Source organism: Mus musculus, chromosome 6 (assembly GCF_000001635.26).
Source record: "Mus musculus strain C57BL/6J chromosome 6, GRCm38.p6 C57BL/6J".
Classification (NCBI taxonomy): domain Eukaryota; kingdom Metazoa; phylum Chordata; class Mammalia; order Rodentia; family Muridae; genus Mus; species Mus musculus.
Window position 1 is genome coordinate 64,985,563 of NC_000072.6, and position 6,500 is coordinate 64,992,062.

At 39.2% G+C, this 6,500-nt stretch overlaps 1 pseudogene; it reads left to right on the forward strand.

Annotated features, from left to right (window-relative positions):
- Gm15534 (predicted gene 15534) lies at positions 5,296-6,066 on the forward strand (annotated as a pseudogene).

Genomic DNA, 6,500 nt, shown 5'->3' on the forward strand with positions numbered 1-6,500 from the left:
TCCAGGACTTGGCAGGTGAAGGATCGAGATTTCAAGGCCAGCCACGGCTAGAGGAGACCTGTCTTGAAAGGAATAAAAGTTGTTAAAAATGAAATTAGTAGCTAACAATAGTTTCTAGATATTGTAGCTACAAATGTTCATTACATTTTTTAAAAATTCAAAAAGGGGCTGGTGAGATGGCTCGGTGGGTAAGAGCACCCGACTGCTCTTCCGAAGGTCCAGAGTTCAAATCCCAGCAACCACATGGTGGCTCACAACCATCTGTAACAAGATCTGACTCCCTCTTCTGGAGTGTCTGAAGACAGCTACAGTGTACTTACATATAATAAATAAATAAATCTTTAAAAAAAATCATTAACTTGAGCATTCTAAATAAATCTCTGACATATATGTTTATAATATCAATGGCAGCCATTCGTGAAAATCTTACTAAAGGCTAGGCACCATACATAATACTTCACTCATCATGTTAATGCTTTTTTATTATGCCAATGAGGCATGTGCAAACATGCATACTGTACAGACAAAGCAACTAGTGATTAGTTGGCTACACAGATGAGATGGCAGTCAAGTAGGATTTGAACTTACATCCTCTTGACATAAACCATCTTGCTTTTATGTGCTGTGTTGTTCAGCCTTCCCATGCAGGTAAGCACAACAGAACATTCATGAGCTGTAGGTGTCTTTATATATTACAATTCAAACATACCCTTTAGACAATATCTCCTGACATTTCTTCATATTATCTTTTATTTTTGTCATCAAACAATACTTACTGGATAGTTGATGTTGAGTAGATCTTTTAACCTCTCAAATTTTCAACTGTCATCTCCAAAATGAGATAAATGAACTAAGTCCCCTAAAGTCTGTATCATATGGTCTCTGCTGCATAACAAACTATGTTAAAACTCTGTTTACTTACAAAACAAGGTAACCATGATTTTGTACATGAGAAATCTGGGAAGAGTTCACACGATGACTCCTCTTCATGTCAGATTGGACTCAATCATGGGTCTAACATAGCATCTCAGTTTTCCATGGAGATAGGAAGTTCTTGGCACCTAAGACTTTAGTGAGAACTGGGCATGCTCACTGAAAAGTAGCTGAGCCCTCATGTTTCTATGGTCAGATAGACTTTTTTTTTAAGATTTTTATTTATTATTATATATAAGTACACTCTAGCTGTCTTCAGACACACCAGAAGAGGGTGTCAGGTCTCATTACAGACGGTTTTGAGCCACCATGTGGTTGCTGGGATTTGAGCTCATGACCTCTGGAAGAGCAGTCAGTGCTCTTTACCACTGAGCCATCTCTCCAGCCCCCAGATGGACTTCTGCTAATCCACAAAGTAACTGGACCACAGATCTGATTACCCCACTAGGTTTGCCCAGGTTTGTTCAAATGATGGTAAATGTACAGTTTTGAAAAGTAATGAGAGAAACTACTCCCAGTGAGCCAATTGTCTATTTCCAGTCATTCATATATATATATATACATACACACTCTTGGTTCAAAGTGAATTATCTGGACCAGATTCAGTAACAAAGAAGTAGATCCCCTCAGTCTAACAGAAGGACGTAAGAAACATGTGTCACCTGACCAAAAAAAAAAAAAAAAAAAAAAAAAGATTTGTAACTACTTTGCAATCTACTTCAAGAACTGTCTGAAAATCAGTGTTCTTCTGTTCATCTACCCATGCTATCTACAGTGATTTGGAAGAGAAATGTCCCCCATAGTCATGAACATTTGAATGCTTCATCCCCAGTTGATGGTTCTGTATGGGGAGGTTTGTACATTACTAGTGGAGAGCTTTGAGGGTGGGCAAATGCCTCTGGCCATTTCCAAATTGCTCTCTTTGCTTTGTGATTGCAATTTAATGTGTGAACTCTCAGCTTCCTGCTCCTGCCATTATGGCTGCCACTTGTCACTTTATCTCCCCTTCCTGGTGAAGTCTTATCCCTCTGCTATCATAAACCCAATCTTCTATAAGTTTCCTTGGTCTTAGTGTTTTATCACAGCAACAAAATTAACTAGCACTCTACCCAAAAGACATCCATGGGAGTGATGCCAGTAATGTCTTAGTTATGGCTGCTATAATAAGATGTCATAAACTGTATAGTTCAAACAACAGAAATGTCTGTAAGCTGAAAACTCACCAGTGTTCAGCTGGGTTCTGGTGAAGTCCTTTGCTCTGTTTGAAGATCACATTCTCATTTGAGCCTCACATGATAGAAGATGCAGAGACCAGTGTTGTGTCTCTCCTTGTGAAACTTCCAATCAATTCATAAGGGCTTCAATATCATGATATAATCACCTCCCAAAATCTTGTCCCTGATACCATCACACTGGAGGGTCAGAAGTTCAAATTTCAAATCTATGGGGAGAGGAAAGAATCAACATTCAGCCTAAGACCCAGTCCATGTATGACTGCTGTACCCTAAATAAGTGAAGAATATGGCTGGTTAACTTGTGCCAGATGTAATTATTCCAACTTAGTATTTGCTTAGACCTCATGGAGAAATGGACAAGGATTGTATTTGGCATGATTGTCTTTGTATTGCTTTATTCACTTAGCTTTTGGTGAACTAAAGCATAAAAACACATCAAGGGTCATCAGTATTGCTTAGCCAGTAGATAAAGGCACTTGCCATCCAACAATGCAAATATGGTCACCTATGTCTGATCCCCAGAATCCTTTTAAAGTAGAAGAGAGAAAATACACTCCGACCTCCATAGGTGTGCTTTGACATGTTCTCCATTGCATGCTTGACCTACGCCCACCAACATTATCAACATACATGCATAATGATCAATAAAATATTTTAAAGGCATTCAACACTTGGATTCTGTTCACTGGGAGACAATATTAATGAACTACTGGGAATTGAACCCGTGAACTCATACATACATTTTTCTTCAGTGTTGTAAGACTTCAGTGAAATCACTAAATCCCCAGAGCTTTGTTTTATGATTTTGATAAAGAACTTTTGATAAAGGATCATTTTGTTAGAGCTAGCAAAACACAAATTTTTCATTCTTCAGTTCTCAGGACTAAAAAGCTTTGTCTTCTTAAGAAATTTCTAGGGGCCGGAGAGATGGCTCAGTGGTTAAGAACGCTGACTGTTCTTCCAGAGCCACATGGTGGTGGCTCTGGAATGGGATCTGATGCCCTCTTCTTGTATGTTTGAAGACAGCTATAGTGTACTCATATAAATAAAATATTTTTTTTTTAAATTTAAGGGCTGGTGAGATGGCTCAGGGGGTAGGGGCACTGACTGCTCTTCCTAAGGTCCTGAGTTCAAATCCCAGCAACCACATGGTGGCTCACAACCACCCATAATGAGATCTGACACCCTCTTCTGGTGTGTCTGAAGTCAGCTACAGATGAACTTATGTATAATAATAAATAAATCTTTTAAAAATTTTTTAAAGAAACAAATTTTAATAGTTCAATAAAAATTTAAAGTAGTTTTCGTCTAACCAGGTGAGATAACTCATGTATGTAATTCCAGCACTCAGGAGGCTAAGGCAGGAGGATCATCAAGAGTTCAAAGCCAACCTATGAGTCCATGGCAGCCTGGACTACATAGCAAGACCTTGTCTCAGGAGAAAAACAAACAACAACCACAAACTAAACAGAACATGGGATGACCACAGAAGGAATGTGAATGTGTTACATGGTATTCACAGTCATTTACACATTTCTCAAAGAACTAAAGAAATCACCCTTCATAATAAGGCACTGCTTGAAATAAATTTGTCGCTGTCCTAGGGAGCAAAAGAGATAAATTGCCTTCTTGCCCTCAGCTGATGACCAGCGGTGATTTTAAAAGGTAAAAGTAAATTCGAGTCAAACCAAAGTGTGAACTTCAAGACACTTAGTTTCTCTTTGAGTATTATTCCCTATGTAGTATTTGATGCTGTTGCTGGGTGGGAAGCAAGCATGGGATGCACAGGGAAGACAAAAGACAGACAAAAGTATTCCCTAACCCAGGCAAAGCAGAAAGTCATCTGAGCAACCAGAATCCATCCCCTTTTTCGTCACCTAGGAATATAGAAAGACATTTATGAATGCTTAAGTTCTTTCTTAAAGAAGGCCTGAGCAGAGATATGTACACAAGATGATAAAGTCTAGTACAGTGGCAATAAATATGATAATTACATTTTTTCAAATCTTCTATAATTTATTTAAAGCTATAGAAAAATAAGTAGCACAATTGACATCCAACTTGAGTCTATTATTTATTTAAATATTCTACTGATAGCACTGGAGAGATGGATCACCAGTGAAGAGTTTATACTGTTTGTTCAGAAAGCCCAAGTTCAGTTCTCAGGGTCCATGGAAGGCAGCTCATTACTTTCTATAACTCTATCTCCAGGTATCTGATGCCCTCTTCTGGCCTCCTTGGACATATGTGAACTCATGTGCACACTTGTACATGTACACTTATGCACACACGCATACATACCAACACACACACACATAAACAAACAACAATCTATAGTTACTTCTAAATTCTAGGAAAATTGAATGTAATTTTTTTATGGTTTTTGATAGCTTAAGAATAACAGTACACACCAAGACATAAAACATGGCTCCCAGTACCCATTTCACGTTCACCAGAATCCAGATGCAAACCTTTCCTGACTTGAACATCATGCATTTGCCTCTTGGGTCTAAGTTATAAGAAGAGGACATAGCTCATCATTCTCCACAGTGCGGAGAGAACGCAAGCAGCATTCCTGATGATCAGTGCACATTCTGGATACACAGCTCTGTTGACTGTTAGTTTTTCTCCAGGTAATTTCTAGGTGGTTTTTCTGATGACTTTTTCTTAAAAATAAGACTTTAGAGTCTTTAAAATCAGTCAGTACGTTTTTTTCAAATCTCATGGAAATACGTTTCAGTAGATTTTATTGTCTTTTCATAAGAACAAAGTTTAAATAAAGAAAAAAAGCGTTTTGTTCTGTTTTGTGTTTGAGATCAAGCCTGTGGCTATCTTTCACCTGTAAATGCACACTTAGGTTTTTGGTATTAACTCTTAAAAGCACACACAAAAACGCTAGATTCTACCAATGTAGTCTGTCCTCTGGCCAGTGTACAAGAGGCCACAGGCACACTCTTGCTTTGTTGGTCTTAGAACATCTCACCAGCCACATGTTAGTTGATCTGTGTCTTGGAGTTTTCTTCAAAAAGTTACGGGAAACCGATTATGTTTCTCAAACAAGAGTCCTTAACAATATTTCATATTAGGAAAGCTATATTAACAGATTTTGACAGCCAGTGTGATTGTGGTGATTTGAAAAAAGGTCTCACTGTGTAGCCCTGGCTGGCCTGGGGCTGACTATAAGGTGATTCTGCTCCTGAATACTGGCATTATAGGAGTTCGTGAGCATCTGGGTCCAAGACCCCAGGATTCAAAAGGAAGACTTTTGGCATTCTTACATCAACTATGAGATGTGTATTCACACAAATAGCATGTGTTTTTCAATGAAAACATCTTGTGTAAGAAGAAGGTATAGAGAGTTCGTGTGGCTGAGGCAAAGACTCCAAAGCAATTGTTAGTATTTCCATCTAAAAACCTATTTTTCAACATTAACAATCGCGAGCATGTCGACCAGCACCACCAGGGCTTGGAAGATTGCTTCAGAAAAGTCCTGCAGAATGCACTCTTACTTTCTGACAACAGCCTCCACCTCTTCCTGCAGATCCATCTGAACTCCGAGGACACTGAAGCATGTGTTTCTGGGCAGACCAAGTACTCGATGGAAGAAGCCATTCACAAGTTTGCCTTGATGAATAGACAGTTCCCCGAAGAGGGCGAAGAAGGGAAGAGAGACACCGACGTAGAGTATGATTCAGAAAGTTCATCCTCTGGGCTTGAACACAGTAGTGATTACAGCAGTTCTCATGGATGTAAAAGGAGCACAGCTCTGCAGGAGTCCCGGGAAGGAATTCTAGGGCTACCACCTTAGGAATGAAATTGTGCCCAGCCAGAAAGAATGCTGGCTCATAATAGATTCTTTCCCAGTGCCACTGTCAGTATCCCAGGTAGTGAACTTCTTCTTTTTTTTTTTTTCTTTAAAGATTTTTTTAATTTTATGTATATGAGTACACACGGTAGCTGTACAGATGGTTGTGAGCCTTCATGTGGTTGTTGGGAATTGAATTTTTAGGACCTCTGCTCGCTCCTGTCAAACGTGCTCACTCTGGCCCAAAGATTTATTACTATAATTCTTTAAATGTGCCAGGAGAGGGTATCAGATCTCATTACAGATGGTTGTGAGCCACTATCTGGTTGCTGGGATTTGAACTCAGAACCTTCAGGAGGGCAGTCAGTGCTCTCACCCGCTAGGCCATCTCGCCAGCCTGGAAGTGAAATTCTTAAAGTGGTAGGTTATTATTATTAGTAGTAGTAGTAGTTTTATGTTGTCTAATTCTAGCCAAGCTTCTGTGTGAAGCTACAAGGTCTGTGAATGCCATACGGCCCTTTATTGGC